Raw genomic sequence first — 27,364 nt, forward strand, 5'->3', positions numbered from 1 at the left:
GGGCAGTTGGTCTGTGGTGCATAGCAGGAGATCAGGGGGGGGCTAGAGGGGCTTGAGCACCCGCCCCTTTCCTGATGAGTGCCCAAAGTGCCCTTTTGTTGAGGCAACTTTTAAATTTTTTTTATTTATTTATTTATTTATTTTATGTGTGTGTGCGTGCGGAGTCCTGTCTGTGCCCCTCAACAATAATATTTAACTATTAATCATAGTTTTGCTAAATAAAAGGATCTGGCTTGCATCAGTCACATGATCACATTTAACCAATGATCGCCCTCGACGGCAGAACGCGCTGGTTACGAGCCGGGAACGAGCTCACAAAGAGCACGCGCATTTGTTGCGGTCCGGAGCTGTAGGAGAAACACAAGTTAACTCAGAGACACAGACTGATGCGACAAACCCAGTAAGTAGGTGTACAGCGCACACTGTAGTGTGTAGCACACAGGAGTATTAGCTTATTACATACACGTTGGTAAGCTGTCTTGTTGCAACTGACGAACTGAAACAAACGAGCGTGCTGTGTGTGCAACAGTGTGACAAACATTACCTGTCCTTTTATTAACTGCACAAGTAGTGCTGGTCATAGCTGCTGGCTACCTGTGTAAGGCTGTCATGGGTCTGTAGCTCTGTCACCGTTTTAGGGAACATATTTAGTTTTAAAGTAAGTTTCTGGGCATTTCCTGCCTTTCTGGAGGGATTATATTTCACTAAAAAACGATCTAATATGCATGTCCACATAATAATAATTATAATATATTAAAAAACACACGCTGTATTTTAAAGAACATACATTAAGAAGCAGATTATATTAGATTTATATTTTAAATAAGACAAAAGTTGGATTTTACAGCAGTAAAATGATTGTATCTCTACAGTTTAAAAATGTAATAAGCTTTGCCCTGCACAGAGTGGATAGTGAAACAAATGGAATCATCATAAATACATTATTTCATATTTATTACTTCCCCCTCCTCATTGCTTTATTATTGTAGCTCTAGTAATAAATAATAATGTAAGGATGCCCATAGTATATACAGTATTCTGAAGAAGGTCTAAAATGTCACTGTGTGTGCATGTGTGTGTTTTATTTAGCTGGATTTAAAAAAATATTACTCATGATATAACATTGTGCAGACATGGCTGGTAAGGACATGAGGAGGAAACAGTAGGAGCTGTATGAGGCTACTAAAGGCAGGGCTATAACATTTTGCTGTCATCATTTTATTATAGATTAAGTGCAAGAGTTGTTAGGTGTGGATAATTAGATTATAGTTTATTGCAATAGCAAGTTGTGCCTTGTTCTCAGATAGACAGCAAGTGGAGAGTGATATATGAAATGATGGGAAGGAAGGAAGAAGAGAAGCAAAGAGTGATTCACAGGCAGAGCCGAGTTTATGTCACAGTTTTTCGTTGCCTTATGGTTCCAAGCGCTGTCACCAATCTTTGCATTTTGTTATTATCTCATGAAACTTGTTTAATCAGCTACCATCTCTCCTGTGGACTTTTTAATGTCTACAGTCTCAGATCAACACAGCCCTGCCCTTCCCATATTAGATTCTTGATGAATGTGTGTTGTTGTTATTCAGCATGGTTCAATGTGCCCCTTTTTAACTTTGAGCACCCGCCCCTTTAAACCTCTCTGCACGTCCCTGCAGGAGATAATCCGTAGGACGGTCGGGTCGGCGTCGATCTTCACTGACATGATGCGATCCGATATGCGGGTAACTTCGACCACGTTGTGCCGGAGCTTTATTATTAGACTTCTGACACCTGGCAAATAAACTCTCACGCGATATGAGAACATAACAGCAAAAAGCCAGTAGCTGGTACATGAATGGATAAAAATTGGATCCCTCTTAGATTGAATTGGTTGCCCTCTTATATTACGTTGTTTTGAACCTAACCGCATCCACTGAATTAATGCAGTTTTCAGGACAGTAAAAACAGAGAACTCTGATATACACAATTTCTGATTGCTGATAGTGTTTCTTAATGCAAAATGGGCTTCCATTTAAAATGCAATTGCTTTATGTTCGATCTTTAGTGAAGAAGGGTCATTTTTGATTCTGTGGACAAGGGATGCAAATGGAATGTGAAGGCAACAGGTAGTAGGGTGAATTAGGGTTTCGTGTGGTCTTCAGTGCATGAATTTTATTGCCACTTTATTTCAACTTTTTATTAATGTACTCAAAAGAAAAACAAGAACCACAAAGGAGATTCTTGTGATTCTTGTTTGTGCTATCTGTTTGTGAAAGAAAGCACATTTTACCACATCATACTGTGTTTGCTGCCATTTATTTTACTCGTCCTGCCTGAGTGTCTGGGCTGCGTTTGTCTGTGCACCTTTGTTCTGGCCTTCTGCTGATGGGTTTCACATGCTGGGCTTTCCCTCTTGGTCCACACCCAGCAGCCTGCTGCTGACCACACACAGCCTACAAACTGATCCATCCATGCATCCATCCATGCATGCATGGCCTGGTTATTGTTGAGTTATCACCTCCAGCTCCTTGCTCATAACCAGGTAGATACTGGGCTGGGCCTGATCTCTGAGCTCAATAACAATGACAAAAATGCCAAACACTTTACTCTTCATGGTAAAAAATGTTTATAATACAGTAAAAACTGGATGTAGCCAAAATCAGTGTTTTATATACAGTGTAAGTGAACAACATTGCTACACTGCTGGTGTTTGATTGATAGAGGCTTTCTTTATAAGAACTATGATATCATTTCTTTTGCTGATTAACAGTTTTTATATAATTTTTATATCATATATAGCTTTCAAGAAGCCAAAGATCACTGGACGAAAAGACTACAGACCTGTGGCTCTGACATCTGGTCAGGAAGTCTTTTGAGCGCCTGGTTCTCTCCTATCTTAAGACCCTCACGGCCCCCCTCCTGGACCCCCTGCAGTTTGCATACAGAGCCAACAGGTCTGTAGACGATGCCATCAACATGGCCCTACACTTTGTCCTGCAGAATCTATGCTAGGATCCTGTTTGTGGACTTCAGCTCTACCTTCAACACCATCCTTTCAGACCTTCTTCAAGGATTGCTTTCCCAGATGAATGTGCCTGATCCCATCTGCCGGTGGATCACTGACTTCCTGACGGACAGGAAGCAACCAGTGAGGCTGGGGAAGAATGTCTTGGACTCCCGGACCATCAGCACGAGCTCCCCTCAGGGCTGTGTTCTTTCTTCTATGCCCTTCTCCCTGTACACCAACTGCCGCACCTCCAACCACCAGTCTGTCAAATTAATTAAGCTTGCAGATGACACCACCATTATTGGACTCCTCTCAGACGGGGATAAGTCTGCCTACAGGATGGAGGCTGAACATCTGGTGTCCTGATGCAGCCGCAACAACCAGGTGCTGAATAAGTGTTATTTTCATTTACCACTGGCCCAAGTACATTTTTATTGGCTTGTGAACAAAGCTGTAGTTTTTGTATTTTTAAATATTAACGCAATTTAATTGAGACATTATTTATATTATTTCACTTTCAATGTGAAAAATGCTGTAAAAACGTTGAAACTAATGGTCACCCCTGTTCGCTGCAATGTAAAATAGTACAACTGCTGTCAGCCTTCATTAAGTTGCATCATTTAAACATTTGCATATTTTTATTCAACTTCTGCAGGATGCTTTGATGAAAGACTCCCTTTTCCCAAGTAGAGGCTTTACTAGAGGTCACAGGAACAGCGCTGCTGTTTTGGATGCGGAAAAATGTTGTCTTTCACTCTACCTGAGCTCAGTGTCCCAGTAAGGGCTCCGCCTCATTGTAGCTGACGCTGAAATGTTTGTGTGGGTTGCCATGACAACACCAGAAGTGCATCTGAGATCGTGTCCAAATTCATGGGCTGCATCCTCCTGAGGACTCGGTGTTCTGACAAAACGTCTTACTTTGGCAAAACGTCCTACCGTAAGTAGTTCATGCGTTCTCGGCGGCTCTAGTGACCCTCGAACTCTCGGCTAGCTATCGAGGTGGTGGATAACATACGTCTCCCCCACAAGAGCACGAATCTACAACTTTTCTACTACTGGTTTTACAAGGCGTACAAGGTAAAAACATTATGCTGTTATTTGTTAAGCACTTGTGCACCTTGTGAAAAGAAATAAGTGGCTGAGATGGATGTCATATGTGCTATTGATATTATTTTACTCGTTTCTAGTTTTCACGGTGCTCCATGATTGTGAGAGGAATAAAAAAGAATTGTGGACATCAGTACGAAGCATGGATTCTTTTGACCAGAGTAGATACACTGGTCCCTTGAATATACTAATCTTTTTGAGGTGGGTGACTGTTCCTGTGTATTTACAGAAACAATGGTTGTGATAACCTCAGCTGTTTCAGAGGGTGACTGTTCGTTGCTTTGCGCACTTTTAAATCTGTACACAATGGTTTGTTCCCTTTATGTGTTCTGAGGTTTAAACAAAGATGTACTAGATGTATTATACCGGTCCCTCGAATCTACAAATCTTTTAGATGTGGATGACTGTTCATTTTCATCTGTGTTTACAGAAACACTGGGTGTTGGAACCTCAGTAGTTTCTTTTTGGCTGACAGACTCTGGAGCTGTACAAGAGGAATAAAGAGCTGCAATGCTTTTGTGAACCTGACCTGGGAAGGGAGAGAAATATATTTTTGTTTTGTTTTTGTATGTCTTCTTGTTTTATTTGATTCCTTGTGGGATTTGGATCCAACAAGTAAAGTATGCATATTATGCACACACACAAACACACATGCAGCTATTACCATTTCATGTATTCTTGAATAAAGACATTGATCTGACACATTTAAAATGCAGCCAATTGTTTTTATTGTTATATTATTAAGAAAAAAGAAAAGGTGGGGTTGGGGGGATGTAAAGAAGAGCTTAAAGGAAAGGGCTAGAGGAGAGAAAACCCCAACAATTAGCAGGGCATTTTTTTACTTGGACAAATTGTTAATAAAGTTTCCATATCTGTAACAATGATGACAGTATAATTGTTTATAAACAATTATATTGACAATTATATGTGTCCAGTATGTTGGCTCATTTTCTTTTACTTTTTGCATTTGAAAATAAAAGTTGGGCTGATTTTGACACCATTACAAGAAGTGTTGTTAATGATTCTTTTTGAATTAAAATCAGGTTACCACAAATTGTTTTTGAATTTAATTTAATTTGAAATGTTTGTCAGTGGGTAAACAATTCGTAATGCAAAGTCAGAAACATCGAGTTATTCTTGTACTGCATGCTTGCAATAAATAAGTTGTCCTAACAGTCAGTCAAAGAAGCTTGGAAAGAAAAGCGTCTGGACTTCTTTGAGTTGAAGTGACTGATATATATATTTTTTGTCTGTTTGTTTTGTTGGTTTTTGTTTTTTGCCCTTTATCACCATTCCTCTTCCCTGCTGTTTTTCTTTCCCTCTTTCTTTCTCCCCTTTCTTTCCCCCAGTCATGTCTGTCCTATGTGTAGCAAGTGAAAATAAAATAAACAATAAAAACAAAGGTGAATCAAATAGACCAATACGGCAAGGCCGGGATGGTCCATTTGGTAAAGTAAATCCGTTAGTTATATTTAACATAATGTTAAATGGCAACATTCTGTTTACAATGTTACCATTTTACATTGTGTTAAATGGTAACATTCTGTTTACAATGTTACCATTTCACATTGTGTTAAATGGTAACATTCTGTTTACAATGTTACCATTTTACATTGTGTTAAATGGTAACATTCTGTTTACAATGTTACCATTTTACATTATGTTAAATGGTACCATTCTGTTTACAATGTTAACATTTACATTATGTTAAATTGTAACATTATGTTTACGATGTTACCATTTTACATTATGTTAAATTGTCAGTAGGCCTGGTACCGGAACCGGTACTGGACCCCCTTTTACTTTCAGCCATCAGAAGAGGGTACACTGTGGTCATAACAATACTCAGACTGTAGCATTTAAAGGTCCCAAAGTGTACCAGGAAAATATCCCCCGCACGATTACACCAGCAGCCTGAATTGTGAATGTGAGGGAGGATGGATCCATGCTTTCATGTTGTTCACTCCAGGCTGATATAAAAATGATATAACTAATACTACTTCTACTAATAATGACAATAACAACATAATAATAATAATGTCAAAAATACCAGTAATAATAATAACAATAACAACATAAACAACAACATTACTACTAATAATAATAAAGATAAACAAATGTATTAAAAAATTAATAATGATAATAATAATAATAATAAAACTGATCATAACAGTAACAATATCAATCATAACAACAACAGTACTAACAACAATAATAACAATAACAATGAAGGTGTTGCTGCAGATCTGAGTCCCGACTCTGCTGCCTTTCTAGTGCGGCAAAGAAAGTAAGAAATAGAAAAAGAAAAACACAAATAAACTGAGTGTGAGGGTTTTTCTACAAGTTACACTGAATATTTGCACAGACATGCTGACTGTTTGCTGGGAGACGTCACCTGTCTTTTATAGAATAGCAGGTAAGCTGTTCTCTGCCGCTGCTCACACACAGACTCACACGTGGTCTGGCAGACCAACTCGTCATCGTACGTGAGCCGGCTGTCTGTGACGTCGTCTCTTCCGCTCATCTGGTGAACGCCGTCACAGACGTAATGTCCTGAGAGGAGAAGGCGCACTTATTAACGTCTCATAAACTTTCAAAGTTGACCTGCATTCAGCACATGTGTCTGAAAGCACCCACTCACCGCTGTAAGCTGCGGAGCCCAAACGACTGATCACGCTGACCAACAAATAGCGAGCAGTTTCCTGGGAGAGGGCAGCGGCACCACCCGTTAGCTTAGAAATGGGCTCCATCCATACTTGAAATGAACGGTGTGCCTTTTCCCTTACCTCTTCAGTAAAGGCTGTGTCCTGGCTGATCACCAGCTGCTGTGTCAGAACAATGGGGCTGTTCTTCTTCTCCACGGTGAACGATGGAGTGAATGTAAACCACTTCAGCTGGAGGATCAGCACACTGAAAGAGATGAGACAAAGAGGAGAGGCTCAAAGGAAGACGCAAGGAGGACATGACATGAACAAAACTGACACCGACTGAACTGTGGTGGTTTGAGGCCTTTGGGGACCGATTTGAGGTTACTCACTTTGGCAGGTTCAAGAACAGCAGCTCCTCTTTGATCTTCTTAGCTCCGCACTGGCATTCGTAGTCCAACAGGCCGCCCTGCAGCAGGGAGCAGGAGGAACAGGTGCATTAGAGTTAAACTCTTTTACAGATGAATTCACATATTCGTGGGAGCAAGCCTGTTCACAGAATAGAGTCTAAACGAGCTCTTACTTTCAGACTCCAGCCCCGCCCTTCAGCAGCATCCTGCTGGCTGGCACAACCTTGCCATTGGCTGCTGCCAGGGACTCAACAGGTTAGAACAAAAATATAAATATTATATCTGAGTTCTTATGTGGACCCGCCTTCCAGGCAGAACCTCACCTTCCATGAATGTCCACAGGTTAGCGGCCCTCGCTCTGCTGGTCCTCCAAAGTAAGAAAAAATGAGGAAAAAATAAGGAGCAGACCAAGCAAAAGAGGGTATTTAAAGAGACAGTGCTCTTAAGGTGCATTTTTGGCGAGTTTTATTATCTAAATGTCATTGTGTCACTTTCTTATGAGGCTTCAGTGAACTGAAAAAGCTTCTGGGATGAGAGGCGAAACGTCTTCAAAAAAGTTAAAGAAGTCCGGTTGCTTTTTTCCCCCAAGCTCCTTAGAGTTCTCTGAAAATGGTCAGGTAGAAGGACTGGACTGAAAATGAGTAAAAAAGCAGCCAAAGCCCAAGGAAGTTGAAAGACTGGAAACTATTGCTGAGGTCATGTCAGTGTAAAAAGTTACCTACAAGTCTGGCACCTTGGAAGCAAAACATAAAGAAATAAGGTGTAAGGCCAAATGTTTGGTCCTGCAGCCAACCGGACCATGAAATATAGAGCACAGGTGAACAAAGTGAGGCAGCAGTTTGCTGATTTCCACCTTGTGCCTTTCATGTTGATCAGCTTAGTAGTTTGCCAGCTTTCTAGCTGTTAAAGACTTTTGGCGAGAGGTTATTCATATTTGAACTCTAATTGAACCCCTCTTTTTTTTACTGTTTTTTTGTTTGTTTGTTTTTGGGTTTTTTTGTTGTCTTAGATGGCCTGACTCAGCAGGTGGGGGCAGTTTCTGAGTTTACCTTCGTTCAAACAGTGCAGAAATGGTTTCGCTATGCTCCAGACCGGATGGGTGGTGCAGGACGCCCGATATCCAGCCCCATCATGGAGTAAACTAAAAACAGTAAATAATACATTTAACAAACAAGCAAGCTCTAAATTTAAGCGGAGAGACTGCAGACATAGCCGCACCATTCCAGGGATTTTTGGTTAGCATGAGGGGTCTAGCCAGGACCCTTACTGGATACTGGGTGGGAATCGAACGTGCGACTCCAAAGATGTGTAGTATTACCACTACACTATCCAGCTGCGCTACACTATCCAACAAAAAAAGTTTTTAGAAAATTTGATAAAGTCTGATGCTTAATATTGTAGGGATATTAATCTCCCTATGATATTAATACGGATTAATAACACAGAGAAGTCATACTTCTGTTATGACAGAATTAATTGGGTAAATTATATTTACAATTGTAACATTGTAAACTTAATGTTACGATTTTACATTATGTTGCAATTTAACATAATGTGAAATTGTAACATTGTAAACATAATGTTACAATTTTACAATTGTAACATCCATCCATCCATCCATCTTCATCCGCTTTATCCGAGGTCGCGGGGGCAGCAGCCTAAGCAAAGAGGCCCAGACCTCCCTCTCCCCAGCCACCTCCTCCAGCTTATCCGGGGGAACACCGAGGCGTTCCCAGGCCAGCCGAGAGATATAATCTCTCCAGCGTGTCCTGGGTCTGCCCCGGGGCCTCCTCCCGGTGGGACATGCCTGGAACACCTCACCCAGGAGGCGCCCAGGGGGCATCCTTGTCAGATGCCCGAACCACCTCAGCTGGCTCCTTTCGATGTGGAGCAGCAGCTGCTCTACTCTGAGCCCCTCCCGGACGGCCGAACTTCTCACCCTATCTCTAAGGGAGAGGCCAGCCACCCTTCGGAGGAAGCTCATTTCTGCCGCTTGTATACGCGATCTCGTTCTTTCGGTCACTACCCACAGCTCGTGGCCATAGGTGAGGGTAGGGATTGTAACATTGTAAACATAATACAATTTTACATTATGTTACTGTCAGAGTCGGACGGTGCCCCGACCGGTCGACCTGTGTGTGTGTGTGTTTTTTTGTTCTCCTCTCTCGCTCCGCTTTTTCTCCGCTGCGATTGTTACGCGGTCGCGTAGCAACGGGAGACCTCCGACCCGTAAGTGCTGCCGCTCTGAGCTGCCTACTAAGCCTGGACGCGATCGAGACGGAGAGACGGAAGGGGACACTTCACTGATTCTAGGGAGTTTTGTGGACACACGAGGGGAGACGGGGAGAGGAGCACTGAAGGGACTTGCACTGTGGATAACTGTGGATTGATTTTGGCTTCACTGTAAATAAAGACACTGTTCAACTTAAACGAGAGGTCCGCGTCTAGGTTCGCTAACTCACCACCCTTAACAGCTACAATTTAACATCATGTAAAATTGTAACATCATGTTACAATTTGTAAATTGTAACATTGTAAACATAATGTTACAATTTTATATGATGTTAAACTGTAACATAAAGTAAAATTGTAACATTATGTTTACGATGTTACAATTTTACATTATGTTAAATTGTTACATAATGTAAAATTGTAACATTATGTTTACAATGTTACAATTTGTAAATTGTAACATTGTAAACATAATGTTACAATTTTACTTTATGTTAAACTGTAACATAATGTAAAATTGTAACATTATGTTTACAATGTTACAATTTTACATTATGTTACATTGTAACATAATGCTTAACAGATAATGGTTATCCTCTTTTTATATCATACATCATTGTCTCTGTAGGAGGGTCTGGAGCACTCCCTGCTGAGCCGCTGGGTTCAGTACCTTGCAGGCAGGTCCGACGATGACTTCATCATCTCACCTGAGCTCAAAATTCTGGTGCGTGAAGGCGTCCCTCGGGAGTATCGGCAGAGAGTGTGGCGCTGTTTGGTCCGAGCCAGAACTTTGACAAGCCAAGAGTGCCACACGCAACGCTATCAGCAGGTACAGCTGTAGAGAGAGAGAGTGCTTTATCCGCACCTGAGCACAGGTGGCTCCTCCTTCTTCCTGTTGGGAATGCTGGCGAGCACTCAGTAATCCTGTTCTGTTTCCAGCTGTGTGAGAAGAGTCGGACAGCTCCTAATCCTGCCTCCAGGCAGGTCCAGCTGGACCTTCACCGAACCCTGACGACCAATCAGCACTTCTCCTCGCCGTCCAGCCCCGCCCTCCAGCCCCGCCCTCCAGCAGCTCCGCCGCATCCTTCTGGCCTTCTCCGGGCATAACCCTGCCATTGGCTACTGCCAGGTACTCAACAGGTCAGAACAAAAGTATAAATTTTATATCTGAGTTCTTATGTGGACCCGCCTTCCAGGCAGAACCTCACCTTCCATCAATGTCCACAGGTTAGCGGCCCTCGCTCTGCTGGTCCTCCAAAGTGACGAAGACGCCTTCTGGTGTCTGGTGGCAGTGGTGGAAGCCATCATGCCTCAGGACTACTACACCAAGAATCTGGTGGCCTCTCAGGTCAGCAGACACACTCACCTGCTTGCCTGCTGTGATCTGTTTTAGTGATCAGTGAGGCTGATCTCTGTGAGTCTTTGTGCTCAGGCGGACCAGCGCGTGCTGAAGGACTTCATGGCGGAGAAGCTTCCTCGCCTGGCATCTCACTTTGAGGATCACAACATTGACGTCTCTCTGGTCACCTTCAACTGGTTCCTGGTGGTTTTTGTGGAGAGTCTGCCCAGCGACATCCTGATGCCTCTGTGGGACGCCTTCCTGTATGAGGGTACCAAGGTACCATACACCCGAACACACCATGACAGAAATGCAGACAACACTTGAATGCACCACAGTAGTGTCCATGGAAACAAAAATGATTTTGTTTTCACCTTTAGATGTCTTTATTTACATTTTAGGAGTAATAAGACATTGTTTACTAAGCATGGGGAACTGTCATGTGACATGAAATAGGAGTGGGAAAGCAGATCATTCTAGTAACGACCTCACAGTCTACCACAAGCAGCGTAAATCCAGACGATGAGCGGGACAATGGCTTTGGGCTTGTTTCTGCAATGTGACAAATGCAGCGCAGCTTTTACATCGTTTGTCTCAGGAAATAAAATCACAGTTCAGACACAGAAATATATACCACACAGGGATAAATGCTGACAACAGCTTCAGCCACGTAGATCCAACCCAAAAGTTTAATTTAAACTTAAAGCTCAACTACCAAGTAAGTTAATATTATCTGGCAACTGAGGAACCAAGTGGCTTATTGGAAATCGATCAGAGCTGTAATGAGTAAAGGGCCCAACTGCACCACAACTGAAAGAGTAATTTTATGACTCACCTCCTCAAAGTTTCCAATTAATTGTGTGGCGTGAGTGTCCTGTTATGAAATGCGTGTCTGTGCTGCAGGTGATCTTCAGATACACTCTGGCTCTGTTCAAATACAAAGAGGACGACATCCTGAAGATTCACGACAGCGTGGAGATCTACCAGTACCTACGCTTCTTCACAAAGACCGTCTCCAATGCCAGGTACGCACTCGCCTCCACCCGCCTTAATCTACGAGCTGTTACACTCTCAGAAGTGTAGCGGATGTGGCTGTTGAATCTTTGAGCTTCAAACCCTTTTTACTGAAATTTTGTGAGAAGTTTAAATTTCCCTGATCACAGTAACAACGATTTAAAGATTTTTAAGTATCTGCAGCTCTCGGATACATGTGGTCCAGTCAGTCCAGTATTTCCTGCTCAAACTGCAGTACCTGAAGTATCAAGCAGCATAAAACAGAAACACTCAAGCTGATCAGTTTCCAGTTCCTCTGTGTTGGTGATCGAGTCCTTTCCACCTGCGTGTGTCCATGCAGGAAGCTGACCAGCATCGCCTTCAACGACATGAACCCATTCCCCAGCCGGCTGCTGAGGAACCGGCGAGTGCTCCACCTGGAGCGCCTGCAGGCAGAGCTGCGTGAGCTGGAGGAGCAGCACAAGGAGTTCATCACCGAGAGCGTCGTACGGAAAGACAAAGAGCTCGACGTCATGGTGAGCGAGGATGACGAGGACCTCTGATCACACGGGACGCTTCAGCTGCTCACTTTGAGACGACGATGAGTTTTCCATGAGTTCAAGAGAATTTTACTAAACCGGCTGTTAACTGGTTTCCTTCACACCAAACACAGGATTGTGTCAGGTTCACCATCTCTACTAACACTACAAGGAAACAGACGCATACAGATTTAACTGCATCACATCTCTGAAACAAGCTTGCAGTAAACAAATGTGTACTGTGTTCACGTGTGTAATAAGTCAGGCTGCAGAAATGTGCAGATGTATTTCAGTGAATTCATTTGGATTAATATGTGATAGCTTATTTATTTCATTGCATCTTTTGCTTTATACCTAAAAATGCGTGACATTTCTAAATGTAGTCACATCCCTATGAAACATGGTTGATTATCAGCTGTAGTCACAGCTGGTGATAAAGTAATTAAATGTCCAGCTATTCAAAAATAGGGCATTCTGCACAATGAGTACTTTTTGGTACTTGAAGTATATTTTGATGCTGATGCTTCAGGGCATTGTGCTGCATTGTCGAAGCTCTCTGGGCTTCCGGTTAGAACGACCTCACAGTGTTTTATTTTGATCTGGTGTAAAGTGCATTGTGCAGAAATGACAGCATGATAGTCACATGATAAAACTGACTTTTCTTTTCTTTTTTTTAAATTTTACTGGGTGTGCATCTTGTTCAAATGTCTTTTTCAGCATTTGTACATAAATATTCTGTATATAAATATTTGATTTTCATTTATTTTACAGAGTCCTTTATTTTGTTTCACAAATATGACATTCATGTCAAATGACATCTGCAGACTTTATAATGACCAGCAGGGGGCAGTGTATTGCAGTCTATGAGAACATTTACTGAGACCTGTTTCATGCACTAGTTTCATGTCTCATTGAATCCAACATGATGTTGATTTTGTAAATTAAGGTCACATCTTCATCACATCTAATTTCAAAACACTGATCAATTTTTTTTAAAAATGAATTCCATACCAATTGCAGGAATAAAATAGGAATAAATAACAAACGAGAAATACATACAAAACAAGAGAAAGGCACACATGAGAGAACAGGTCACATGACAGCACAGCATTATCTACCCACAATTTGAACTAAATAACAGATAGCACAGGCAATGAAAACAAACGGAAATCAGAATAAATTTAAAAACTTTTATTGATGTTAACTTGAAGTGCTGAATTAGCCCTGTTGTCAGTTCAAATCACTTCAATCTATAGCGCACTTTAAGGTCTTTAGACCTTAAAAAGGAATACACTGCAAGGTAAGCTTGCAGCATCTTACTTTAAGGTCAACTGTGAAACTTTGTGGAAAGCCTGAGACAAGTTGATGAGTCAGTGAAGCGCACTTCCTTCTGATGACGGCTATACTGAGGTGAGTTTTTAAGCATATCCTGAACTTTATTCATTATTAGACTTCTGACACCTGGCAAATAAACTCTAATGCGATATGAGAACATAACAGCAAAAAGCCAGTAGCTGGTACATGAATGGATAAAAATTGGATCCCTCTTATATTACGTTGTTTTGAACCTAACCGCATCCACTGAATTAATGCAGTTTTCAGGACAGTAAAAACAGAGAACTCTGATATACACAATTTCTGATTGCTGATAGTGTTTCTTAATGCAAAATGGGCTTCCATTTAAAATGCAATTGCTTTATGTTCGATCTTTAGCGAAGAAGGGTCATTTTTGATTCTGTGGACAAGGGATGCAAATGGAATGTGAAGGCAACAGGTAGTAGGGTGAATTAGGGTTTCGTGTGGTCTTCAGTGCATGAATTTTATTGCCACTTTATTTCAACTTTTTATTAATGTACTCAAAAGAAAAACAAGAACCACAAAGGAGATTCTTGTGATTCTTGTTTGTGCTATCTGTTTGTGAAAGAAAGCACATTTTACCACATCATACTGTGTTTGCTGCCATTTATTTTACTCGTCCTGCCTGAGTGTCTGGGCTGCGTTTGTCTGTGCACCTTTGTTCTGGCCTTCTGCTGATGGGTTTCACATGCTGGGCTTTCCCTCTTGGTCCACACCCAGCAGCCTGCTGCTGACCACACACAGCCTACAAACTGATCCATCCATGCATCCATCCATGCATGCATGGCCTGGTTATTGTTGAGTTATCACCTCCAGCTCCTTGCTCATAACCAGGTAGATACTGGGCTGGGCCTGATCTCTGAGCTCAATAACAATGACAAAAATGCCAAACACTTTACTCTTCATGGTAAAAAATGTTTATAATACAGTAAAAACTGGATGTAGCCAAAATCAGTGTTTTATATACAGTGTAAGTGAACAACATTGCTACACTGCTGGTGTTTGATTGATAGAGGCTTTCTTTATAAGAACTATGATATCATTTCTTTTGCTGATTAACAGTTTTTATATAATTTTTATATCATATATAGCTTTCAAGAAGCCAAAGATCACTGGACGAAAAGACTACAGACCTGTGGCTCTGACATCTGGTCAGGAAGTCTTTTGAGCGCCTGGTTCTCTCCTATCTTAAGACCCTCACGGCCCCCCTCCTGGACCCCCTGCAGTTTGCATACAGAGCCAACAGGTCTGTAGACGATGCCATCAACATGGCCCTACACTTTGTCCTGCAGAATCTATGCTAGGATCCTGTTTGTGGACTTCAGCTCTACCTTCAACACCATCCTTTCAGACCTTCTTCAAGGATTGCTTTCCCAGATGAATGTGCCTGATCCCATCTGCCGGTGGATCACTGACTTCCTGACGGACAGGAAGCAACCAGTGAGGCTGGGGAAGAATGTCTTGGACTCCCGGACCATCAGCACCAGCTCCCCTCAGGGCTGTGTTCTTTCTTCTATGCCCTTCTCCCTGTACACCAACTGCCGCACCTCCAACCACCAGTCTGTCAAATTAATTAAGCTTGCAGATGACACCACCATTATTGGACTCCTCTCAGACGGGGATAAGTCTGCCTACAGGATGGAGGCTGAACATCTGGTGTCCTGATGCAGCCGCAACAACCAGGTGCTGAATAAGTGTTATTTTCATTTACCACTGGCCCAAGTACATTTTTATTGGCTTGTGAACAAAGCTGTAGTTTTTGTATTTTTAAATATTAACGCAATTTAATTGAGACATTATTTATATTATTTCACTTTCAATGTGAAAAATGCTGTAAAAACGTTGAAAATAATGGTCACCCCTGTTCGCTGCAATGTAAAATAGTACAACTGCTGTCAGCCTTCATTAAGTTGCATCATTTAAACATTTGCATATTTTTATTCAACTTCTGCAGGATGCTTTGATGAAAGACTCCCTTTTCCCAAGTAGAGGCTTTACTAGAGGTCACAGGAACAGCGCTGCTGTTTTGGATGCGGAAAAATGTTGTCTTTCACTCTACCTGAGCTCAGTGTCTCAGTAAGGGCTCTGCCTCATTGTAGCTGACGCTGAAATGTTTGTGTGGGTTGCCATGACAACACCAGAAGTGCATCTGAGATCGTGTCCAAATTCATGGGCTGCATCCTCCTGAGGACTCGGTGTTCTGACAAAACGTCTTACTTTGGCAAAACGTCCTACCGTAAGTAGTTCATGCGTTCTCGGCGGCTCTAGTGACCCTCGAACTCTCGGCTAGCTATCGAGGTGGTGGATAACATACGTCTCCCCCACAAGAGCACGAATCTACAACTTTTCTACTACTGGTTTTACAAGGCGTACACGGTAAAAACATTATGCTGTTATTTGTTAAGCACTTGTGCATCTTGTGAAAAGAAATAAGTGGCTGAGATGGATGTCATATGTGCTATTGATATTATTTTACTCATTTCTAGTTTTCACGGTGCTCCATGATTGTGAGAGGAATAAAAAAGAATTGTGGACATCAGTACGAAGCATGGATTCTTTTGACCAGAGTAGATACACTGGTCCCTTGAATATACTAATCTTTTGAGGTGGGTGACTGTTCCTGTGTATTTACAGAAACAATGGTTGTGATAACCTCAGCTGTTTCAGAGGGTGACTGTTCGTTGCTTTGCGCACTTTTAAATCTGTATACAATGGTTTGTTCCCTTTATGTGTTCTGAGGTTTAAACAAAGATGTACTAGATGTATTATACCGGTCCCTCGAATCTACAAATCTTTTAGATGTGGATGACTGTTCATTTTCATCTGTGTTTACAGAAACACTGGGTGTTGGAACCTCAGTAGTTTCTTTTTGGCTGACAGACTCTGGAGCTGTACAAGAGGAATAAAGAGCTGCAATGCTTTTGTGAACCTGACCTGGGAAGGGAGAGAAATATATTTTTGTTTTGTTTTTGTTTGTCTTCTTGTTTTATTTGATTCCTTGTGGGATTTGGATCCAACAAGTAAAGTATGCTGTAAACGACCACGGCAGACCCAGTGGCATTTTGATGCTTTTATTAATCCCTACACGGTTGCTGTACATTCGCACTCAGAGCTGCAGCTCTCCCGCTTCCAGCTCAACATAACACCAACAACAACAACCACAGGACCCAGTACAATATTTAATTCGGCGGGGCGTGATTGCGGATGCCGTGCAGGTGCGTCCGCCTCCTCTGCACGGCACCGCAGGCCACGCCCCGCCACATACCCCCATCGCCCGACTGAGGCCGGGGAACCATCCGGCCGAACGTACTCCCCCACCGCGAGCGGGAGAGGGGATCAGCCCGGACCGTCGGCGCCCCCGGGCCCTGGCCAAGCGACGGGGAGTTGTGAGTTCAGGTGGCCGCCTGCGAACCCAGCAGCGTCGGCGAAGCTGGTCCGGAGGTCGGCCGCGTGGCAGGTGGACGCGGCGCTGTTGGTACGGTCGTGCGCCCCAGCTCGCAGGCGGCTGGGCAGATGTCCGGCAGGCACCGGCCTCTGGTGGAGGTGAGGCCGCTCTGCTCACCCCGCTAACCTTCGGGCTTCGGTGGCGCGGACTCCCTTAGCACGTGCACCACCGACTTATCCCGCGGCTTTCTCCGCCCTCCCGGTGGGAGCAGCTCACGCTGCACCTCCACCGCTGCCGCTGGAGCAGCTCCCCTCGCTGCGCCTCCGGCGCTGCCTCTACCGGCTGGAGCAGCTCCTCGGGCGCCGCCTCCACTGTTGTCTCTCCCGGCTGGAGCGGCTCCTCGGGCGCCGCCTCCACCGCTGCCGGCTCCGCCGCCTTCTTCCGAGGCGCAGGAACGGGCACCGGGCCCTGCAGAGCCCCTGCGGCTCCCACGCAAGGTGTGGGGACAGGCGCTGTGGCAGGCTGCGTGCTAGTTGGTCGCAACCTGGGGGCCGGCACGGGCGCCTGCACGGACTGGATCTCCTCCACTCCAGCGCCATTGGAGAGCGCTGGTGGGGGTGGCGGTGGTGTCGGGCAGGACCGGATCAGCGCCGCCAGATTCTCCATCCTCTGCAGGTGGCGTTCGGTCTGGTCCTGCAGCTCTTCCCGCCTGCGGCGCCACACCGCCGCCTGCTCCTGCTGCGTGGCCGCCAGCTCGGCCACCATTCTCGCCAGGTCCTCCCTCTGCTGGCCCACTCCTGGATCTGCCGTGCCTCCCGTCCTGGGTTTCGGCACCACTGTAAACGACCACGGCAGACCCAGTGGCATTTTGATGCTTTTATTAATCCCTACACGGTTGCTGTACATTCGCACTCAGAGCTGCAGCTCTCCCGCTTCCAGCTCAACATAACACCAACAACAACAACCACAGGACCCAGTACAATATTTAATTCGGCGGGGCGTGATTGCGGATGCCGTGCAGGTGCGTCCGCCTCCTCTGCACGGCACCGCAGGCCACGCCCCGCCACATATGCATATTATGCACACACACAAACACACATGCAGCTATTACCATTTCATGTATTCTTGAATAAAGACATTGATCTGACACATTTAAAATGCAGCCAATTGTTTTTATTGTTATATTATTAAGAAAAAAGAAAAGGTGGGGTTGGGGGGATGTAAAGAAGAGCTTAAAGGAAAGGGCTAGAGGAGAGAAAACCCCAACAATTAGCAGGGCATTTTTTTTACTTGGACAAATTGTTAATAAAGTTTCCATATCTGTAACAATGATGACAGTATAATTGTTTATAAACAATTATATTGACAATTATATGTGTCCAGTATGTTGGCTCATTTTCTTTTACTTTTTGCATTTGAAAATAAAAGTTGGGCTGATTTTGACACCATTACAAGAAGTGTTGTTAATGATTCTTTTTGAATTAAAATCAGGTTACCACAAATTGTTTTTGAATTTAATTTAATTTGAAATGTTTGTCAGTGGGTAAACAATTCGTAATGCAAAGTCAGAAACATCGAGTTATTCTTGTACTGCATGCTTTGCAATAAATAAGTTGTCCTAACAGTCAGTCAAAGAAGCTTGGAAAGAAAAGCGTCTGGACTTCTTTGAGTTGAAGTGACTGATATATATATTTTTTATCTGTTTGTTTTGTTGGTTTTTGTTTTTTGCCCTTTATCACCATTCCTCTTCCTGCTGTTTTTTCTTTCCCTCTTTCTTTCTCCCCTTTCTTTCCCCCAGTCATGTCTGTCCTATGTGTAGCAAGTGAAATAAAATAAACAATAAAACAAAGGTGAATCAAATAGACAATACGGCAAGGCCGGGATGGTCCATTTGGTAAAGTAAATCCGTTAGTTATATTTAACATAATGTTAAATGGCAACATTCTGTTTACAATGTTACCATTTTACATTGTGTTAAATGGTAACATTCTGTTACAATGTTACCATTTTACATTGTGTTAAATGGTAACATTCTGTTTACAATGTTACCATTTCACATTGTGTTAAATGGTAACATTCTGTTTACAATGTTACCATTTTACATTGTGTTAAATGGTAACATTCTGTTTACAATGTTACGCATTTACATTGTGTTAAATGGTAACATTATGTTTACAATGTTACCATTTTACATTATGTTAAATGGTAACATTCTGTTTACAATGTTACCATTTTACATTATGTTAAATGGTAACATTCTGTTTACAATGTTACCAATTTTTACATTATGTTAAATGGTAACATTCTGTTTACAATGTTACCATTTCACATTATGTTAAATTGTAACATTATGTTTACGATGTTACCAATTTTACATTATGTTAAATTGTCAGTAGGCCTGGTACCGGAACCGGTACTGGACCCCCTTTTACTTTCAGCCATCAGAAGAGGGGTACACTGTGGTCATAAACAATACTCAGACTGTAGCATTTAAAGGTCCCAAAGTGTACCAGGAAAATATCCCCCGCACGATTACACCAGCAGCCCTGAATTGTGAATGTGAGGGAGGATGGATCCATGCTTCCATGTTGTTCACTCCAGGCTGATATAAAAATGATATAACTAATACTACTTCTACTAATAATGACAATAACAACATAATAATAATAATGTCAAAAATACCAGTAATAATAATAACAATAACAACATAAACAACAACATTACTACTAATAATAATAAAGATAAACAAATGTATTAAAAAATTTAATATGATAATAATAATAATAATAAAACTGATCATAACAGTAACAATATCAATCATAACAACAACAGTACTAACAACAATAATAACAATAACAATGAAGGTGTTGCTGCAGATCTGAGTCCCGACTCTGCTGCCTTTCTAGTGCGGCAAAGAAAGTAAGAAATAGAAAAAAGAAAAACACAAATAAACTGAGTGTGAGGGTTTTTCTACAAGTTACACTGAATATTTGCACAGACATGCTGACTGTTTGCTGGGAGAACGTCACCTGTCTTTATAGAATAGCAGGTAAGCTGTTCTCTGCCGCTGCTCACACACAGACTCACACGTGGTCTGGCAGGACCAACTCGTCATCGTACGTGAGCCGGCTGTCTGTGACGTCGTCTCTTCCGCTCATCTGGTGAACGCCGTCACAGACGTAATGTCCTGAGAGGAGAAGGCGCACTTATTAACGTCTCATAAACTTTCAAAGTTGACCTGCATTCAGCACATGTGTCTGAAAGCACCCACTCACCGCTGTAAGCTGAGGAGCCCAAACGACTGATCACGCTGACCAACAAATAGCGAGCAGTTTCCTGGGAGAGGGCAGCGGCACCACCCGTTAGCTTAGAAATGGGCTCCATCCATACTTGAAATGAACGGTGTGCCTTTTCCCTTACCTCTTCAGTAAAGGCTGTGTCCTGGCTGATCACCAGCTGCTGTGTCAGAACAATGGGGGCTGTTCTTCTTCTCCACGGTGAACGTGGAGTGAACGTAAACCACTTCAGCTGGAGGATCAGCACACTGAAAGAGATGAGACAAAGAGGAGAGGCTCAAAGGAAGACGCAAGGAGGACATGACATGAACAAAACTGACACCGACTGAACTGTGGTGGTTTGAGGCCTTTGGGGACCGATTTGAGGTTACTCACTTTGGCAGGTTCAAGAACAACAGCTCCTCTTTGATCTTCTTAGCTCCGCACTGGCATTCGTAGTCCAACAGGCCGCCCTGCAGCAGGGAGCAGGAGGAACAGGTGCATTAGAGTTAAACTCTTTTACAGATGAATTCACATATTCGTGGGAGCAAGCCTGTTCACAGAATAGAGTCTAAACGAGCTCTTACTTTCAGACTCCAGCCCGCCCTTCAGCAGCATCCTGCTGGCTGGCACAACCTTGCCATTGGCTGCTGCCAGGGACTCAACAGGTTAGAACAAAAATATAAATATTATATCTGAGTTCTTATGTGGACCCGCCTTCCAGGCAGAACCTCACCTTCCATGAATGTCCACAGGTTAGCGGCCCTCGCTCTGCTGGTCCTCCAAAGTAAGAAAAAATGAGGAAAAAATAAGGAGCAGACCAAGCAAAAGAGGGTATTTAAAGAGACAGTGCTCTTAAGGTGCATTTTTGGCGAGTTTTATTATCTAAATGTCATTGTGTCACTTTCTTATGAGGCTTCAGTGAACTGAAAAAGCTTCTGGGATGAGAGGCGAAACGTCTTCAAAAAAGTTAAAGAAGTCCGGTTGCTTTTTTCCCCCAAGCTCCTTAGAGTTCTCTGAAAATGGTCAGGTAGAAGGACTGGACTGAAAATGAGTAAAAAAGCAGCCAAAGCCCAAGGAAGTTGAAAGACTGGAAACTATTGCTGAGGTCATGTCAGTGTAAAAAGTTACCTACAAGTCTGGCACCTTGGAAGCAAAACATAAAGAAATAAGGTGTAAGGCCAAATGTTTGGTCCTGCAGCCAACCGGACCATGAAATATAGAGCACAGGTGACAAAGTGAGGCAGCAGTTTGCTGATTTCCACCTTGTGCCTTTCATGTTGATCAGCTTAGTAGTTTGCCAGCTTTCTAGCTGTTAAAGACTTTTGGCGAGAGGTTATTCATATTTGAACTCTAATTGAACCCTCTTTTTTTTAACTGTTTTTTGTTTGTTTGTTTTTGGGGTTTTTTTGTTGTCTTAGATGGCCTGACTCAGCAGGTGGGGGCAGTTTCTGAGTTTACCTTCGTTCAAACAGTGCAGAAATGGTTTCGCTATGCTCCAGACCGGATGGGTGGTGCAGGACGCCCGATATCCAGCCCCATCATGGAGTAAACTAAAAACAGTAAATAATACATTTAACAAACAAGCAAGCTCTAAATTTAAGCGGAGAGACTGCAGACATAGCCGCACCATTCCAGGGATTTTTGGTTAGCATGAGGGGTCTAGCCAGGACCCTTACTGGATACTGGGTGGGAATCGAACGTGCGACTCCAAAGATGTGTAGTATTACCACTACACTATCCAGCTGCGCTACACTATCCAACAAAAAAGTTTTTAGAAAATTTGATAAAGTCTGATGCTTAATATTGTAGGGATATTAATCTCCCTATGATATTAATACGGATTAATAACACAGAGAAGTCATACTTCTGTTATGACAGAATTAATTGGGTAAATTATATTTACAATTGTAACATTGTAAACTTAATGTTACGATTTTACATTATGTTGCAATTTAACATAATGTGAAATTGTAACATTGTAAACATAATGTTACAATTTTACAATTGTAACATCCATCCATCCATCCATCCATCTTCATCCGCTTTATCCGAGGTCGCGGGGGCAGCAGCCTAAGCAAAGAGGCCCAGACCTCCCTCTCCCCAGCCACCTCCTCCAGCTTATCCGGGGGAACACCGAGGTGTTCCCAGGCCAGCCGAGAGATATAATCTCTCCAGCGTGTCCTGGGTCTGCCCCGGGGCCTCCTCCCGGTGGGACATGCCTGGAACACCTCACCCAGGAGGCGCCCAGGGGGCATCCTTGTCAGATGCCCGAACCACCTCAGCTGGCTCCTTTCGATGTGGAGCAGCAGCTGCTCTACTCTGAGCCCCTCCCGGACGGCCGAACTTCTCACCCTATCTCTAAGGGAGAGGCCAGCCACCCTTCGGAGGAAGCTCATTTCTGCCGCTTGTATACGCGATCTCGTTCTTTCGGTCACTACCCACAGCTCGTGGCCATAGGTGAGGGTAGGGATTGTAACATTGTAAACATAATACAATTTTACATTATGTTACTGTCAGAGTCGGACGGTGCCCCGACCGGTCGACCTGTGTGTGTGTGTGTTTTTTTGTTCTCCTCTCTCGCTCCGCTTTTTCTCCGCTGCGATTGTTACGCGGTCGCGTAGCAACGGGAGACCTCCGACCCGTAAGTGCTGCCGCTCTGAGCTGCCTACTAAGCCTGGACGCGATCGAGACGGAGAGACGGAAGGGGACACTTCACTGATTCTAGGGAGTTTTGTGGACACACGAGGGGAGACGGGGAGAGGAGCACTGAAGGGACTTGCACTGTGGATAACTGTGGATTGATTTTGGCTTCACTGTAAATAAAGACACTGTTCAACTTAAACGAGAGGTCCGCGTCTAGGTTCGCTAACTCACCACCCTTAACAGCTACAATTTAACATCATGTAAAATTGTAACATCATGTTACAATTTGTAAATTGTAACATTGTAAACATAATGTTACAATTTTATATGATGTTAAACTGTAACATAAAGTAAAATTGTAACATTATGTTTACGATGTTACAATTTTACATTATGTTAAATTGTTACATAATGTAAAATTGTAATATTATGTTTACAATGTTACAATTTGTAAATTGTAACATTGTAAACATAATGTTACAATTTTACTTTATGTTAAACTGTAACATAATGTAAAATTGTAACATTATGTTTACAATGTTACAATTTTACATTATGTTACATTGTAACATAATGCTTAACAGATAATGGTTATCCTCTTTTTATATCATACATCATTGTCTCTGTAGGAGGGTCTGGAGCACTCCCTGCTGAGCCGCTGGGTTCAGTACCTTGCAGGCAGGTCCGACGATGACTTCATCATCTCACCTGAGCTCAAAATTCTGGTGCGTGAAGGCGTCCCTCGGGAGTATCGGCAGAGAGTGTGGCGCTGTTTGGTCCGAGCCAGAACTTTGACAAGCCAAGAGTGCCACACGCAACGCTATCAGCAGGTACAGCTGTAGAGAGAGAGAGTGCTTTATCCGCACCTGAGCACAGGTGGCTCCTCCTTCTTCCTGTTGGGAATGCTGGCGAGCACTCAGTAATCCTGTTCTGTTTCCAGCTGTGTGAGAAGAGTCGGACAGCTCCTAATCCTGCCTCCAGGCAGGTCCAGCTGGACCTTCACCGAACCCTGACGACCAATCAGCACTTCTCCTCGCCGTCCAGCCCCGCCCTCCAGCCCCGCCCTCCAGCAGCTCCGCCGCATCCTTCTGGCCTTCTCCGGGCATAACCCTGCCATTGGCTACTGCCAGGTACTCAACAGGTCAGAACAAAAGTATAAATTTTATATCTGAGTTCTTATGTGGACCCGCCTTCCAGGCAGAACCTCACCTTCCATCAATGTCCACAGGTTAGCGGCCCTCGCTCTGCTGGTCCTCCAAAGTGACGAAGACGCCTTCTGGTGTCTGGTGGCAGTGGTGGAAGCCATCATGCCTCAGGACTACTACACCAAGAATCTGGTGGCCTCTCAGGTCAGCAGACACACTCACCTGCTTGCCTGCTGTGATCTGTTTTAGTGATCAGTGAGGCTGATCTCTGTGAGTCTTTGTGCTCAGGCGGACCAGCGCGTGCTGAAGGACTTCATGGCGGAGAAGCTTCCTCGCCTGGCATCTCACTTTGAGGATCACAACATTGACGTCTCTCTGGTCACCTTCAACTGGTTCCTGGTGGTTTTTGTGGAGAGTCTGCCCAGCGACATCCTGATGCCTCTGTGGGACGCCTTCCTGTATGAGGGTACCAAGGTACCATACACCCGAACACACCATGACAGAAATGCAGACAACACTTGAATGCACCACAGTAGTGTCCATGGAAACAAAAATGATTTTGTTTTCACCTTTAGATGTCTTTATTTACATTTTAGGAGTAATAAGACATTGTTTACTAAGCATGGGGAACTGTCATGTGACATGAAATAGGAGTGGGAAAGCAGATCATTCTAGTAACGACCTCACAGTCTACCACAAGCAGCGTAAATCCAGACGATGAGCGGGACAATGCCTTTGGGCTTGTTTCTGCAATGTGACAAATGCAGCGCAGCTTTTACATCGTTTGTCTCAGGAAATAAAATCACAGTTCAGACACAGAAATATATACCACACAGGGATAAATGCTGACAACAGCTTCAGCCACGTAGATCCAACCCAAAAGTTTAATTTAAACTTAAAGCTCAACTACCAAGTAAGTTAATATTATCTGGCAACTGAGGAACCAAGTGGCTTATTGGAAATCGATCAGAGCTGTAATGAGTAAAGGGCCCAACTGCACCACAACTGAAAGAGTAATTTTATGACTCACCTCCTCAAAGTTTCCAATTAATTGTGTGGCGTGAGTGTCCTGTTATGAAATGCGTGTCTGTGCTGCAGGTGATCTTCAGATACACTCTGGCTCTGTTCAAATACAAAGAGGACGACATCCTGAAGATTCACGACAGCGTGGAGATCTACCAGTACCTACGCTTCTTCACAAAGACCGTCTCCAATGCCAGGTACGCACTCGCCTCCACCCGCCTTAATCTACGAGCTGTTACACTCGCAGAAGTGTAGCGGATGTGGCTGTTGAATCTTTGAGCTTCAAACCCTTTTTACTGAAATTTTGTGAGAAGTTTAAATTTCCCTGATCACAGTAACAACGATTTAAAGATTTTTAAGTATCTGCAGCTCTCGGATACATGTGGTCCAGTCAGTCCAGTATTTCCTGCTCAAACTGCAGTACCTGAAGTATCAAGCAGCATAAAACAGAAACACTCAAGCTGATCAGTTTCCAGTTCCTCTGTGTTGGTGATCGAGTCCTTTCCACCTGCGTGTGTCCATGCAGGAAGCTGACCAGCATCGCCTTCAACGACATGAACCCATTCCCCAGCCGGCTGCTGAGGAACCGGCGAGTGCTCCACCTGGAGCGCCTGCAGGCAGAGCTGCGTGAGCTGGAGGAGCAGCACAAGGAGTTCATCACCGAGAGCGTCGTACGGAAAGACAAAGAGCTCGACGTCATGGTGAGCGAGGATGACGAGGACCTCTGATCACACGGGACGCTTCAGCTGCTCACTTTGAGACGACGATGAGTTTTCCATGAGTTCAAGAGAATTTTACTAAACCGGCTGTTAACTGGTTTCCTTCACACCAAACACAGGATTGTGTCAGGTTCACCATCTCTACTAACACTACAAGGAAACAGACGCATACAGATTTAACTGCATCACATCTCTGAAACAAGCTTGCAGTAAACAAATGTGTACTGTGTTCACGTGTGTAATAAGTCAGGCTGCAGAAATGTGCAGATGTATTTCAGTGAATTCATTTGGATTAATATGTGATAGCTTATTTATTTCATTGCATCTTTTGCTTTATACCTAAAAATGCGTGACATTTCTAAATGTAGTCACATCCCTATGAAACATGGTTGATTATCAGCTGTAGTCACAGCTGGTGATAAAGTAATTAAATGTCCAGCTATTCAAAAATAGGGCATTCTGCACAATGAGTACTTTTTGGTACTTGAAGTATATTTTGATGCTGATGCTTCAGGGCATTGTGCTGCATTGTCGAAGCTCTCTGGGCTTCCGGTTAGAACGACCTCACAGTGTTTTATTTTGATCTGGTGTAAAGTGCATTGTGCAGAAATGACAGCATGATAGTCACATGATAAAACTGACTTTTCTTTTCTTTTTTTTTAAATTTTACTGGGTGTGCATCTTGTTCAAATGTCTTTTTCAGCATTTGTACATAAATATTCTGTATATAAATATTTGATTTTCATTTATTTTACAGAGTCCTTTATTTTGTTTCACAAATATGACATTCATGTCAAATGACATCTGCAGACTTTATAATGACCAGCAGGGGGCAGTGTATTGCAGTCTATGAGAACATTTACTGAGACCTGTTTCATGCACTAGTTTCATGTCTCATTGAATCCAACATGATGTTGATTTTGTAAATTAAGGTCACATCTTCATCACATCTAATTTCAAAACACTGATCAATTTTTTTTAAAAATGAATTCCATACCAATTGCAGGAATAAAATAGGAATAAATAACAAACGAGAAATACATACAAAACAAGAGAAAGGCACACATGAGAGAACAGGTCACATGACAGCACAGCATTATCTACCCACAATTTGAACTAAATAACAGATAGCACAGGCAATGAAAACAAACGGAAATCAGAATAAATTTAAAAACTTTTATTGATGTTAACTTGAAGTGCTGAATTAGCCCTGTTGTCAGTTCAAATCACTTCAATCTATAGCGCACTTTAAGGTCTTTAGACCTTAAAAAGTAATACACTGCAAGGTAAGCTTGCAGCATCTTACTTTAAGGTCAACTGTGAAACTTTGTGGAAAGCCTGAGACAAGTTGATGAGTCAGTGAAGCGCACTTCCTTCTGATGACGGCTATACTGAGGTGAGTTTTTAAGCATATCCTGAACTTTATTCATTATTAGACTTCTGACACCTGGCAAATAAACTCTAATGCGATATGAGAACATAACAGCAAAAAGCCAGTAGCTGGTACATGAATGGATAAAAATTGGATCCCTCTTATATTACGTTGTTTTGAACCTAACCGCATCCA

General features: G+C 43.1%; 2 long non-coding RNA genes and 2 pseudogenes across 2 annotated transcripts; 3 read left to right on the forward strand and 1 right to left on the reverse strand.

Annotated features, from left to right (window-relative positions):
• The first annotated feature begins 3,237 nt into the window (after nt 1–3,237).
• LOC113031812 (uncharacterized) lies at nt 3,238–4,635 on the forward strand. Its single transcript, XR_003273793.1, has 3 exons — nt 3,238–3,367; nt 3,639–4,060; nt 4,171–4,635. It is a non-coding gene; the product is annotated as an uncharacterized LOC113031812 (long non-coding RNA).
• Nucleotides 4,636–9,524: 4,889 nt separating this feature from the next.
• LOC113009562 (TBC1 domain family member 2A-like) lies at nt 9,525–12,695 on the forward strand (annotated as a pseudogene).
• Nucleotides 12,696–20,097: 7,402 nt separating this feature from the next.
• LOC113031842 (uncharacterized) lies at nt 20,098–20,465 on the reverse strand. The gene is made up of 3 exons (XR_003273811.1): nt 20,410–20,465; nt 20,265–20,325; nt 20,098–20,176 (listed from the first exon to the last, which is right to left on the reverse strand). It is a non-coding gene; the product is annotated as an uncharacterized LOC113031842 (long non-coding RNA).
• A 2,593-nt stretch (nt 20,466–23,058) lies between these two features.
• On the forward strand, nt 23,059–26,229 carry LOC113009568 (TBC1 domain family member 2A-like; annotated as a pseudogene).
• The last annotated feature ends 1,135 nt before the right edge of the window (nt 26,230–27,364 follow it).

Source organism: Astatotilapia calliptera, chromosome 2, assembly GCF_900246225.1.
Source record: "Astatotilapia calliptera chromosome 2, fAstCal1.2, whole genome shotgun sequence".
Taxonomy (NCBI): domain Eukaryota; kingdom Metazoa; phylum Chordata; class Actinopteri; order Cichliformes; family Cichlidae; genus Astatotilapia; species Astatotilapia calliptera.